The sequence below is a fragment of the Myotis brandtii genome, unplaced genomic scaffold, assembly GCF_000412655.1.
Source record: "Myotis brandtii unplaced genomic scaffold, ASM41265v1 scaffold668, whole genome shotgun sequence".
NCBI classification, from domain to species: Eukaryota; Metazoa; Chordata; class Mammalia; order Chiroptera; family Vespertilionidae; genus Myotis; species Myotis brandtii.
In genome coordinates, this window is record NW_005370597.1 from 4,800,244 (window position 1) to 4,815,088 (window position 14,845).

At 40.1% G+C, this 14,845-nt stretch overlaps 1 protein-coding gene and 1 pseudogene across 1 annotated transcript in view; one reads left to right on the plus strand and one right to left on the minus strand.

Moving 5' to 3' along the window:
• ARHGAP26 (Rho GTPase activating protein 26) overlaps window positions 1-14,845 on the plus strand; it is a 409,256-nt gene that overhangs the window by 255,810 nt on the left and 138,601 nt on the right. The window lies entirely within an intron of this gene.
• On the minus strand, window positions 2,433-3,128 carry LOC102258086 (annotated as a pseudogene).

The following is a 14,845-nucleotide window of genomic DNA, read 5'->3' on the forward strand; positions in this document are numbered from 1 at the left end:
ATAAAATATATTTTTTTAAAAAATAAAGCAGTAAGGGAAAGTTAACTTGGGACAAGGGGTAGGTTTGTCTAGTTCATTCCAGTTTTCTCAGGTTCAGACTGACCCTAGGATATGCCTGAGCTATTGTTACCATGGTCCACTTACTTAATGTTCAGCTTCCTTCCTAAGTTTTGGTTTCAGGGCTGGTTCTGCTGGAAAACCCAGTGTTTACTTCTCTCATTACCTACTGTGTTTGCCCTGCGCATCACAGGTGTTTGATTCAAGGGGAAGATGTTTCGTATTGTATATTTTTTAAAGTGCTCTTTTGAAACATTTTCCAAAATTGGTTTCCTTTAGCTGTGAAGGAAGAGTTAAGACATTTTAGATTTAATCCCAAGTAGAAATGCATTCAGAGGGGAAAAAAGTCTTAAAGGGGAAGGAATAAAACTTTATACCTCCAAGCAAATATGATTACCAGGGCACATTCAAATCACAGAGCTCTTGGGTTTGTTTCAGACCTCAGAGGGAACATTAAAATCATAGACAACTGTGCACATATTTTTGTTTCTCCAGCTCAAATCTCCTCTGATAATTAGATATTTTCTATTTGGATCCTGGAATCTAGTATACAGTCCAGAGTCACATGCCTCCCACCACAATTAGACTCACTTGGCCTGCTTCTTTGCATTAATGTTGCTGCGTCCCTCCCCTGGTCTGCGTAATCGGACTCTGCCTGGGAGTCTGCATTGCCGGTTTATTTCCCAGGTCATTAGGATGCAGTCTCTTGAAACCACAGGCCTGAAGAACGGGCCATATGCAGGGATTTTCTAGGAGAGAAAAATGGTATTGAGAGGAATGGATTGGGATTTAGGAAGTATTAGAACTAGAAAGAAGAAGCTCAAAGCAGTGAGTTCAAAAAGATTTTATTTTCATAATTAAACTCCTAAAAACATCCAGTTTTGATTTCCCATGTTTTTACAGTCTGACTTTGCATTAAATTGAGTGTTTATCAAATGACTCTTAAAATCAAGCATAAAACATTTTTATTAATAAAGAAAATTGTCCCCAGCTAGTGGCAGGACCTTGTGGAGATCATTCAACCTCATTGAGCCTCAGTTTCCTGAGTTTCCTTTCAATCATGTGATTCTCTGTTTTCATCAAGAGAAAACACTTTCTGGTCCTATAATTGTAGAAGGAAATAAGAGTAGATGAGTCATAAAGACTAATTTCATGGTAGTTCCCTTGTGTTTACATATGATGACTCCAAGTATGTTGTATATCCCCACACATACCGTTCACAGTGGCTCATCGTAACTTTATTACAGTGTTTATGCTACGTGGGAGGATTTCAAAAGACTCTCCATACATCAGGAATGGCTATTAAAAATACCTTTTCACAGCTGGTTTTCCCAAAACACATACTGAGAAATAAATCTTAGTCTCTTTTCTATTTTGAAGCCACTGTTCTTTTGTTGCTAGGATGTTGTTGAAGAAGCAGAGGCCCCCCCCCCCCCCCACAGGGCCTGACATAGCAGAGATGATAGTCCACTTGTGAGTGAGGAAGAGGGATTCTTGTTCAGACACTGATGTGTACTAAGGACTAGTCACCATTTCAGAAGCCTGGCATTTCCCACATCCTTTCAGAGAGGCTTGAATGAGCAGGGGGGGCTCAGCAGAGTAGAGGTCCTCCTAGGAGAGTTTTCCAAAAGTATTAGAACCACAAAGCTACCCTTGTCAGCTCTGGATACTGTAAACTAGCTGATTTGCACAGATGCTGTGTTCCCCTGGGACCATGGTGTTTCATTACTTTAATATTTTGCGGAATGGTGAAAGGTGGACATGAATTTGAACGTTTCCTCTCATTTCCCCCCCCCCCCCCCCCCCTTTTTTTTTTGCTTGTCCAAAGAGGCTTTGGGCTCTAAGAAACAGAAAATCCACTTCAAAATAATGTAAACAATAAGGAAATCTCGTGTCTTGTTACACAAAGTCAGCGCTGGGCTGGTTCATTTCTCTGTTCATGAAGTACTCAGGTTATTTGCATGGTCCTGCTTACAGCCAGCCTCATTGCATTGGCTGGGTCTCCTTAGGGTCATAAGCTGTTGCATTGCATCCTTCCATGTTAGTGGTTGTCCAGAGGCAGAAAAGACATTATTTCTTCTTCGAGTCTTTTTCTAAGACCTATGATGATTCTTTTCCCAGAAGTTCTCCAACAGACTTCCCATCGCATGTCATTGGTTTGAAGCAATCTCCAGCAAGAGGAATGTAACCACCATGAATTTTTATACCAAATAGGACTTAGCTGGGCCACCTGTGGGACATGTAGATATCAGTATAGAAGTAGAGGTGTGAGTAGGCAGCCCACAGTGCCTACTGCACATAATCTTGATAAAACAGCATTTCATAGAGAGCAGTAAGTCTGTTAAATGATCTTGGCATGGCATTTTTTTTTTTGGTTGTCAAATAATCTTTAATTGGAACATTTTCCTTTGTAGTTCTTAACTAGCCGGACATTCCACTGCACCACTGTTGATATCATCTATGATGTCATGAGGGTGGCGGCCATCAACATTGCACCCCACCGACTGGGCAGTCCCCAGGATCTTTTTAATGGTTCTAGAGAGTTCTCTAGCTAAAGATCGGTGCCTCATCTGTCGGGCAATGCTGACAATCTCATCAAAAGTAATATTTCCACTGTGCTTAATGTTTTTTTTGTTTCTTTCCGGCTCTTGGCGGTTTTTTGAGGGCTTTGATGATCAGGGCAGAGGCAGAAGGCACTACTTCAATCTGGGCCTGTCTGTTCTGAATGGTCAGTTTCACTGTAATCCTCAGACCCTTCCAATCACTGGTTGCTTTGGCAATGTCATCACCAACCTTTTTTGGAGACAGGCCCAGGGGGCCGATCTTGGGGGCCAGGGCAGATGTGGCACCCACTTCCCCACCGGTGCACCTCGAGTATATGACTTTGATGTCGTTGGGGTCGAACTTCAACTTCGGCGGCATGGTGGAGGCAGCTGGTATCTGATGAACTCGGATTCGGGACGACCGAAGAAAGTTGCACCTGAGCCTCCTCCGAGCCGCGAAAGACCGGAAGCTTGGCATGGCATTTTGACTTGATCAAGACATATAGAATAAAAAGGCCAGCTTGGTAGAGGAGATGAATACATCTGCAGTGTGGGTACAATATATACTAACATTCCAAGATTTTTTGAGAGTGAAGAAAGGGGAGAAAGAAAAGAAGAGGGCAAAATCAACTTTCATCTCATTGCTACTTACTGGTCCTTATTATTCTTTTCATTACTCTATTGTCTAATGCTTATTTGGATGATCTCTTACAGGTTGTACCTTTCCAAAAAGGACAAAATTCTGTAGATTGCAGGGATCATGAAGGAATATTGTGGGGTAAATGCTTGGCATACAGTTGAGATCTTATCAAAATACAGGGTGGGGCAAAAGTAGGTTTACAGTTGTGAATATGGGAAACAGAATTTATTCTTGTATTATTATTAGTTATTGCATTATTTTCCATATGAACAACTGCAAACCTACTTTTGACACACCCTGTAGGAGACTCCATTGTCACAAGTTATCAAGGGTTGAGCACCTCATGCCTTGGGTGTTTTCTCCTTCCTGTCACTGGAGTCTTAGTACTCCAAGGCATTCCTGCAAATCAAGAAGGATGCATTCATATTTCCTCAGTGATCTAGAAGCAGAGTGAATTGGGTTCATGTGCAAATGCCTGTGGTTATAAAGAAAATCATTGCTAGGCCTTTGGCACCAAGGAGGATAGGCCCCGGTGGTTAACTAGCATTCCTTGAAGAAGTTCTTAAGAAAGCGTCAAAATAAATGGGAATTGGCATGGATACTTGACATTAACATGTATCTTATAGACACTCTAATATTCCTTCTTACTCCATTCCAAGTCTAGAGGGTAAGATTTAGCTTAGTGAAGAACTGTCAAACACATGAGAAGAACTAGTTATTTCCGTGCCTTCAAGACTAGTCCAAACAAAATAGCTGTGGAATTTTACAAAGCACATTGAAAAGAAAACAGTACTTTTAAGATGATGGCTTTCTAAGATGGATAGCTCCTGTGAGCTTTTCTGGCAGCCTTCTCTCAGCCATACTCCCTGGCTACTGAACCTTTCTTCTCTCTAGTAACCACCGGACTCCCACTGCTACCGGGACAGAATTGCCTGGCTGCTGGGCCACTGGTGGTGAGGCCTCATACCCCCACAGAGCCGCGTTGACCAGTTCCATTTGACTTCTGCCCCACCCACTCCTACACTGAACTGATAGTTTTGGTGATTTTAACCCCTAACTTGCTCTTGAATCCATCCACTTTTCTCCATCTCCATCAGTACCCCTTAGTCCAAGCTGTCATCATCTCTTTTCAAAACTGCTTGCAAAGGCTTCCTCCCGGCTTGCTCTGGCTGGTGGAGCTCTGGCTGCTTTCCAGTCCGCAGAATGCATGCTCTGCAGCCGGGAAACATGGAACACAGCAAATCTCAACATGTGATTCCCCTGCTTAAAAAACAAAACAAAACAAAACAAAACAAAAAACTTCAAAGGCAGCTTTCTCATCACTCTTAAGCTCAAACTCTGGATATGGCCCCCAAGGCCTGGTCTGAAGTAGGCCCTTCCCGACTTTGCAACTTCATCTGGTATCCTTCATGATCATTGCATCCCCACTGGGTGGCACACAGTGGACACTCATATTTGTTGGGTAGAAGCATGATGGTCCCTTGACCATTTCTCAAACGTCCCCTTTCCTGCTCCCTCTTTTTGCCTTGAGCAGCTCATTTTCTTCTGTCTGGAATGGTTCCTCTCTAGCCTCTGCTGCCAGAGTCTATCTCATTCTTCAGCCTTAGCTTAAATGACCGCCTACAATAATCCTTTCTGCCTCTAGTGTGCTCTCACTTTCTTGAACTCCCATAGCCTTTGCTTATTCTTCCCTTTTAGCGTGTATCACATTCCACCTCATTGGACACATTACCTGGAGGTGTATCTTCTCACTTCTACTGGGTCATAAGCTCCCAGGGGACAGCAGTCTGTGTTCTTTTATCTGTTTCTTACCTGGAGGCTGCAAACCAGGGCCTCTAGCCAGAGCAGCCCACACATGTGTTCTGTTTGGTATTGCTGTCTCACACATTGCTGTTTTTAAAATTTGGACAGGTTTGCAACATTGGTATTGGGGGTAATTTTGCTTGGAAAAAAATCAGATCTTGCTAACAATTGTCTGGAAGTGAATAGAGGCCACTCCCCATCCCCCTGGTCATGCCTTCTGCAGTTCCTAACTAGTCCCTTTTGTCTCTCATGTCCAGCCTACTTCTTTCATGCCCCCTACCTGGTTGGCCCTGGTGTATGCATTTGGGTTTCAGTCTCTGGCCTATTTGCCAGTCCCAAAAGAGAGGCTCGATATTTGATGATTGCACAAGTGAATAAGCAGAAAAGGGCTGGGAGAATTACTTCCCTGACCAGCTAGCTGTTTTTCTTTTGAAATATTTATTATTTATGATAGATGGGAGGTCTCTGGAAGAAGTGGGAGATACTGTTGATGTGTATGGGGTGGGGAGGAGAGTGGGTTTTTTTTCTTTCCTTTTTTTTTAAGACTAAGAGTGGGATTCTCAAAGGACCTTCTCTAGCTATTTTTGGTAGAGCCAAAGGAAAAATCTATTTAAAGGGACACTACAAAGAGGACAATCATATGTTTTAGAGCAAACAGGCAACTTAGCACTTTAAATTAATGGAAATGTAGAAGAAATCAGCTCAACCCTTATTTAGCATCTTTGCCACAACTTCACTTACTTTCAACCCAGGAATTTCTGTTCTGTGGCCTTCCAACCTTCAGGGTTAGGAGAAGGAAAGACAGAAGTTCAGTTTAAATTTTTTGCTTTAAAATAAAATCAATAATGTTTCTGAATTCAAGGAACTAAATCTTTCACATCACAAGAAACGCCCATTCTGAAAGGGGAAATGCTTGGCTTCAAGCTGTTACAGCCCAGCAGTCTTAAGGCTCCTTTGATTTGGGTCTCTTGTTTGTTTTGAGTTGTTCCACTCAGTTTGGGTTCATTTTTTTCAATGACTTTTCTGTTTCCTGATGCACCTCTTCCTCTTCTGGACCCAGGGAATCACCCATTGAGCTCCCTCTCAAATTCAGGGGGGAGTGAAGGGGAAGATGCTATCTTTTCTTTCTGTGCAGCTGCCCATTTATTCAGGGGATTATAAAAGCCAACTGTAAGCAGAGCCAGATTTCTTTTTCTTTTCTTTCTTTTTTTTAGTACTCACCCAAAGATATGTTTTTATTGACTTTTAGAGAGCGAGAAACGTGAATGTGAAAGATAAACATCAATCAGTTGCCTCCACTATGTGCCTCGACTAGGGATCGAACCCACAGACTTTTGGTGTATAGGATGATGCTCCAACCAACTGAACACCCTGCAAGGGCTCTTTTTCTTTTCTTTTCTTTTTTATTTCTGATTTTATTTGAGTCCTTTCTTTTTCTTAGTGAGTTTAGCTAAAGTTTTGTTGATTTGGTTTGTCTTTTCAAAAAACCAGCTCTCAGTTTATTGATCTTTTCTACTGTGTTTTTAGTCTTTATTTAATTTTTTTCTTCTCCGATGAGCCAGATTTCTTATGCATTGGCCCTGGAAGCGGTTTCATTAAATCTCTGGGGGTTTTTTTGGATGAGCAACAGTTTCTAACTGATTCTAACACTCACACTGCGTGGGTCACTGCATTCTCCTTTCTTTGATTGGTGAACATGATCTGCAATACTTATGTTATTATACTGACTGGTTTCCCAGCCAGTTCTTCACAACCGGTGGTGCTCAAATGTGGCAGCGGCAGCTTGGCAGCTGGCAGACTCCTAGGTAGTTGCAGTTCATCTGTAGGAGCTGAGAGCAGAGTGGTTCAGAGAGAACATTGCAGAGCCAGACTGCCTGGTTTTGCTCTTGTCATTTCTGAAACTTGCATGAATTACTCACTTCTCTTTGCCCAAGTTTTCTCATTTGAAAAAGGAGATATAATAATTGTATCAGAAACTTTTAAATGAACACATCAGATTTTCTTGGCTTCTCTGTGTATTTCAGCCACCACTGACTGCAGTGACTAGTTTTGTCTTCTCCAATTCACTTGACATAGGTACAGCCTGATGGCTTGTAGCCTTGTGCCCATACCACATGCCTCCTGCCTCTTACCTACTGCAGGACACAAGTGCTGTCCACACATGTACAGCCTGGAAGCAAGGGAACATGTAAAATCTCCAAAGGGAAACCTTTGACTAATGTGAGGTGGAAGCTGGACATCCTGAACAGCAGTCATTAGACAGCTTCTTGGACGATGAGCTCAATAGATTGAGCCAGTATTGGTACTTGAAGCAGGCAGTAGCTAGCTCCTCTGGCTCATTCCCCTGAGAACTCCATGGTAAAGCAGTATCATAGAAGCCTTTACTTCACTCTCTTCTTCCTGGGAAACCTAAAGACAATAATAACACCTATTCGAGTTGTTGTGAGGATTAAATTAATTAATCCACATAAAGATCTAAGAAGAGTATCTGGCACGTAGTAGTACACCCTCCATCAATGTAAGCTTTTACAATCTGAGACAATTTCAGGGGATGGGGGTATGAGGATCAGGGAGCTGTGCCTTCAGGTGAGGGAAGATGGGAGACTTCTTCAAACGTTTAAGCCGAAACAATCATTCTTCCGGATGGGATGGGGCTTTCTTTACAGTTCTGTTGTTGGCAAGCAAAACCCTTAGGGATGGATGCTGAACACATAGCACGCACAGCCCTTATCCACTTGGGAGATTTTTCTGTGCGCATGTGTTTATTTTTGCTTTGCTTTTGTTTTCTTGGCAGTTTGTGTGTGTGTTTGGCCCAGGGGGGTGAGCATCCATTTCACCCTTCCTAGCAAAGGATGAGCCAGCACAGGGTCAGCTGAGGAAAGAGCCATTGAGATCTGCTCTCAGGTCAGACCCTACACCAAGCCTCACACTTCCCCATGAGTATTCAGGTGCTTGAAGATTCAGATGCCCCCGGAGCAGTGCACCTGTTTGAAAGCACAAGCTGTGTGGGGCTGGTATTCATGGGAAGTTAGCAGCTACTCACCCTCACCCTCACCCTCCTGCTTCTTGGTGTTGCAAGGCTGATTTCATCTCAGAAGCAGCTGTCTCTACTGCAGTTTAATAACTCTTAATTTCCTGGAGGGAGAACGACACGTTATATCATGAAGACTCATCTTAGTCTACATGGTCTGGAAATTTCCACTCATCTCTGTGATCTTCAAAATGTTTCTCTTTGTGGGAGAGTCTGACTTTCCTTCTTTCTTACTCAGTTTGACTGCCTTCTCAGATGCCATTTCCAGAAAAAACATCCCCTGTGAAAACAGTTCCCTGTGTCTCTAGTTTACCTCATCACTCAGTCTCCGTGTGGATTTCCCTCCCTAAGTTACTGCAGTCTGTATTAAGTATTAATCTATACTCGAAGGTAAGTTGTATCTGTAGTCATCTTCATCCTGTCTCGGTAGACACTTTTGTAGTTTAACTCAAGGGAGGGTTTGAAGAAACATTCAGGTGATTTGAATTTTGGATCAGTCCTTTCTGCTTTCTCACATGTGTAGAAGTGTTTTTCTTCAAGCAGTTTAGCATACAGATTTAGTGTTTCCAATTTGGTATTCTAAATGTAAATCATATTTCTTCATTCTGTGCAGTAGGTGGTAGAGGAGCCCAAAATGTTTGGCTTGTTGGTAAACTGCAAGCAGGTCTTCTTAAACACTTGGAGGTGCATAGGATGATAGAATAAGATCACTATTTCATTAAAGTCAGACTTTCAGTGAGAAAATGGGGGAATCCTTGCCCTCAGAAAGGGTTGGTACATTAGCTCTTTCGTTGAAAGCAACAGAAGTCAACTGTGGCTATTTATTTATTTTTTCCCCTTAAAAATATTGTTTATTGATTTCAGAGAGGAAGGGAGAAGAAGAGAGAGAAACATCAATAATGGGAGAGAAGTATTGAACAGCTGCCTCCTGCATGCCCCCTAATGGGGATCAAGCCCACAATCCAGGCATATGCCCTGACTGGGAATCAAACCATGACCTCCTGGTTCATAGGTTGAAGCTCAACCACTGGGCCACACCAGCCAGGCAGCATTGTTTAATTTTTCCCCCATACCACATATTGCCATCTAATCTAAATATTTGACTTAATTTGTTTTCTTCTTACTGAAATGTAAGCTCCATGAGGTCAGGGATTTCTGTCTATGTCTATACTGCTGTATCCCTAGTACCTAGAACAGTGCTTTGTTAGGAGGCACTCCATAAATATTTGTTGGATAATGAATGGAATAAAGGGTGGGAGCACTACCTTTGAATGTTTCACCTCTCACCAGCTTTGTTCTCTTGTGATTCCGCTGCAGGTTAACATTTCTAGTAAAGAGAGTTACAATGGCCTCTCTTGGGTAATGCACCCACTTCTCTGATGAGGCAGTAGTGGGGTACTCTACTGATATTCTTGGTAGGACAGTTGAAGGTAAAGGCTGCTCCACCAACCCCGTGAACTGAAAACATTTAAACACATTTGCTTAAGTCACCAGGCAAATGGGGGTTTCCCATTTCAAGCATGTCTCTCAGTCTAGCTGACTAGTCAGGTTTTCTTTTTCTCTCTACTGAAAGATAACTCTGACATTTTGCTTCTTTAAGAACTACACTTCTCTCTAGAACTCCCACTTAAACTGCTTTGCATGCCACCTTGATATGAGTTTCCCTTCTAAAATTGTTGCTTGTCTCACTGGGTTGTTCTCCCTGGCCCTAGACAGATGGTGAATGAAGCAGAGAACGCTAGCAAAACTATAGCTTATCCTTTCCTTGTCATGTTATTAATGTGTCGTGACTCCTGGCATGAATACTATCAGAAATTGTTTTAGTCGTGGTTAAGGCTGATCTTAACCGAAACTTAAGGTGTACTTTATGCAAATGTCCTGATGCTTTCAGCTCCTTCTAATCTTCCCCCCTTAGGGGATGGGGCAAATCCAAAAATGAATTCCTAATAAACTAATCCACAAAGACCCAGAATAGTGCTTCATTTTAATGTAAAGCCAAAAGAAAACGCTTCAAAGTGAAGCACTTTCAGTAGAAAAAGTTCTAAGTTACACAGCAGTTACTATTAAAGGAGCCTGTCTCCCTGTGCTCTTTGGGATTTGGCAGCCTGTTAAAAACGATGTTCTTTGGTGTTATTGATAATCAGGAACATCTCTGATGAAGCTGGCTTGGACAGAGCTGGACTGAGAGAAAGAATTGCGACAGCCCAGTTGGCATCATTCATGTCCGTATATGTTAATTTATTGAGCACCTGCTATAGACAAGCACTAACTTAACCAAGATGTTAATTATTTGTTTCTCCTAGGAGGTGGTAGGAGAGAGCATTGGTCCAATAGGCAAGAGGTTCTAAACTTGAATTTTTACAAACTCCTTTTATGCACAATCTTGAGCAAGTTTACCACGCCTTAGGTTTCTTCACCTACAAAAGAAGGGGTATTTTTTTATGTTAAAAAAGCATGCACATGCAGATAGATATACAAACACAGACATATACATGCACTGTAGTCAAGGAAGACAGTTTAGAAGGGTAACCACCAATATCTTAACTGTTGTTATCTCTAGTTATTTTTAACGAGTGGCATAGACTCTCACTCTGAGCTCTCTTTAACTTTGAAGACATCTATGATTTAACGCACAAACAGGGTAGGTCAGGACAGGACAGTCAATCCTTGGGTATTCTGAGACAGAATCCATCCCTTTTGTCTGCTTTTGCTCCCCATTTTTTTTGTCCGCTTCTCTGTTCATTTGCATTTCTACTGGAGAGTGGGCCACAGAGAGAGAGAGAGTATTTTAGCAATGCTGGAGTTAGTGGTAAACTTTTAATCTGAAAAGATTTTGGGTTATTCTCTCCAACTAGTGGCTTTTAACTATACCAATTTTTTTTCACTTCCTTCCTTAACCATTAGTTAATAGAATTTGAGCTTTACTATTGTGGTAAAACTGGTTTAAAATAAAAGAAAAATAACAATAATAAAAATTGCTTTGTTTTTATTTCTGTATTGTCTTTTTGTCCTATTTTCAGGTACTGTGAGACTCCATTGACTTTTCATCCACCATAGACCACTTTTTTCTCTTCTTTTACTTGGCCTATTCCAGCCTGTCTGTATGCTGGGCTTTTCCCACCTCCCTCTCTGCCCCTATCTGCTCAGAGCAGGGAACACTGCTCTTGGTTTTTGCATGGCCCACAAGCTCAGAATGGTGGTTTATATTTAAAATAGTTGGAAGAGAATCAAAGGAAGAATAATATTTGACAGCACATAAAAATTATATGAAATTCTTCAGTATTCATAAAGCTTTATTGGAACAGAGCCACATGTATTATTTATGTGTATGGCAGCCTCCAGGTTACACTGGCTGGTTGAGAAGTTGCAAGCGAAACCATTTGGCCCTCACAGCCTGAAATATTTACTGTCTGATTCTTTAGAGAACAGGTCTGCCAACTCTGTGCTAGAGACTCCTTTTTCATTGGATATCTTTCAGCTAAGACCTGTTCAGACGTGCTAACTCATTCAAGAGATATTTATCAAGGGCCTTCAGCGTGCCCGACACTGTGCTAGACACAGGTATTGAAGATGAACACGATGCCTTCCCTGTTAGGAGGGACTCACAGCCTAGAGGGAAGCATGGCATGTCCACTGGTAACTGCAGCATAGATCTGTGTGCTAATGCCCAAGTGTGAGTTTGGGGCTGTGGGAACTCACAGAGGGAGCCCTGACTCTTCTTGGGGAGACAGGAAGAAAGGAGGTCACCATTAGGTAATGGAAAACAAAGCTTTTGATAGCTTAAAGCTGCATTGTTCTAACTGGATGACTTTTAATTAGAACATAAGAATTGTCCTATTAAAGCTAATAGTTACCTAGAACAAGAGTTGTCATAATTTTAACAAGGTAATATTTCAGTTGTACATAAAAATGATTGCTCTATTGCAGGATCAATATTTTATAGAACTATGTAAATAAACATTGTATAGATTGACTTTAGTGTATCGTCATCAACATATAGAATTTACTTCTGGGCAAAGGGGAATATAGACTTTTACATTAAAATTGCAATTTTCATTTGCTTTAAGTTTTATATTTTAAAATGTTTCTCAGTACATTTAAAAAGACTTTACTACACTAAGGATTGTTTTTGTTTTGTTTTGTTTTGATAAAAAGGAGATCACTGGGCTCCATTCAAGGTCTCCTGGATCCTAAAGTTGGGGGTTTGAGTGGAAAGGCAGGGACTTCTATTTTTAATAAGCTCCAAAGTGATTTCCATCTACACTAAAGTCTGGGAACTACTACTAAGGAAACTGTTGATTAAAGATGCATTTCTAAAAGTTATTTTTTAAACTTTTTTTTCTTTCCTATCTTCTGTTATTAGCTCCTGAAGTATACAGAGCTTTTTAACATTCCCCAAGACAATGTGAAGGAAGCCCCTGACTTCCCCAAAACATCTCCTTTTTACCTCTACTCTTCCTTTCTTCTTTGAACAAAACATTAGAGCAATATGTACAAAAAATTATTTGGAACATATGTATGTGGAATATATATTTTTTAGGTTTTCCTGTAATTTTTCATGTATACAGGGTTGAGCAAAAGTAGGTTTACAGTTGTGAATACCCAAAACACAGAGTTTATTCTTGTATTATTATTATTTATTATTATATTATTTACCACACGAACAATTATAAACCTATTTTTTACTCACCCTGTATATATGTGTATGTGTGTATATGTATGTGTATATATATGACAGTTAACATTTGTCCTATTCATGCTCTGTCTCCTCTCCTCACTCTCTCTCATGCTAACTCTGAAATCTTCTTTTCACTCCTTCCCAGTTCCATTTCCTTTGCCTTCCAGTGGAAAGTTAACATGAGTTTTAGTGTGTATCCTTTTGAATTATGTTTTTATATTTTAAAATTAATGTTTTGTGTCCAAATATAGACATCTGGTATTTGTGTGTATGTGTTGTAATTTCACAAATAGTGTACTCTCACTTTTCACCTTGCATTTTTCACTCAGTTTTTGTTTTTGAGATAAATGCTAGTTCATCCCTCTAAATGCTGTATAAACATGGCACATACTATTTATCCCTTTTCCCTATTGCTAGACAGAATTCTACTTTTCACCCTTGTAAACAATGCTGTAGTGAACATCCTCGTAGACTTTTTTTTTTTTTTTTTATTGAAGATGAACACGATGCCTTCCCTGTTAGGAGGGACTCACAGCCTAGAGGGAAGCATGGCATGTCCACTGGTAACTGCAGCATAGATCTGTGTGCTAATGCCCAAGTGTGAGTTTGGGGCTGTGGGAACTCACAGAGGGAGCCCTGACTCTTCTTGGGGAGACAGGAAGAAAGGAGGTCACCATTAGGTAATGGAAAACAAAGCTTTTGATAGCTTAAAGCTGCATTGTTCTAACTGGATGACTTTTAATTAGAACATAAGAATTGTCCTATTAAAGCTAATAGTTACCTAGAACAAGAGTTGTCATAATTTTAACAAGGTAATATTTCAGTTGTACATAAAAATGATTGCTCTATTGCAGGATCAATATTTTATAGAACTATGTAAATAAACATTGTATAGATTGACTTTAGTGTATCGTCATCAACATATAGAATTTACTTCTGGGCAAAGGGGAATATAGACTTTTACATTAAAATTGCAATTTTCATTTGCTTTAAGTTTTATATTTTAAAATGTTTCTCAGTACATTTAAAAAGACTTTACTACACTAAGGATTGTTTTTGTTTTGTTTTGTTTTGATAAAAAGGAGATCACTGGGCTCCATTCAAGGTCTCCTGGATCCTAAAGTTGGGGGTTTGAGTGGAAAGGCAGGGACTTCTATTTTTAATAAGCTCCAAAGTGATTTCCATCTACACTAAAGTCTGGGAACTACTACTAAGGAAACTGTTGATTAAAGATGCATTTCTAAAAGTTATTTTTTAAACTTTTTTTTCTTTCCTATCTTCTGTTATTAGCTCCTGAAGTATACAGAGCTTTTTAACATTCCCCAAGACAATGTGAAGGAAGCCCCTGACTTCCCCAAAACATCTCCTTTTTACCTCTACTCTTCCTTTCTTCTTTGAACAAAACATTAGAGCAATATGTACAAAAAATTATTTGGAACATATGTATGTGGAATATATATTTTTTAGGTTTTCCTGTAATTTTTCATGTATACAGGGTTGAGCAAAAGTAGGTTTACAGTTGTGAATACCCAAAACACAGAGTTTATTCTTGTATTATTATTATTTATTATTATATTATTTACCATACGAACAATTATAAACCTATTTTTTACTCACCCTGTATATATGTGTATGTGTGTATATGTATGTGTATATATATGACAGTTAACATTTGTCCTATTCATGCTCTGTCTCCTCTCCTCACTCTCTCTCATGCTAACTCTGAAATCTTCTTTTCACTCCTTCCCAGTTCCATTTCCTTTGCCTTCCAGTGGAAAGTTAACATGAGTTTTAGTGTGTATCCTTTTGAATTATGTTTTTATATTTTAAAATTAATGTTTTGTGTCCAAATATAGACATCTGGTATTTGTGTGTATGTGTTGTAATTTCACAAATAGTGTACTCTCACTTTTCACCTTGCATTTTTCACTCAGTTTTTGTTTTTGAGATAAATGCTAGTTCATCCCTCTAAATGCTGTATAAACATGGCACATACTATTTATCCCTTTTCCCTATTGCTAGACAGAATTCTACTTTTCACCCTTGTAAACAATGCTGTAGTGAACATCCTCGTAGACTTTTTTTTTTTTTTT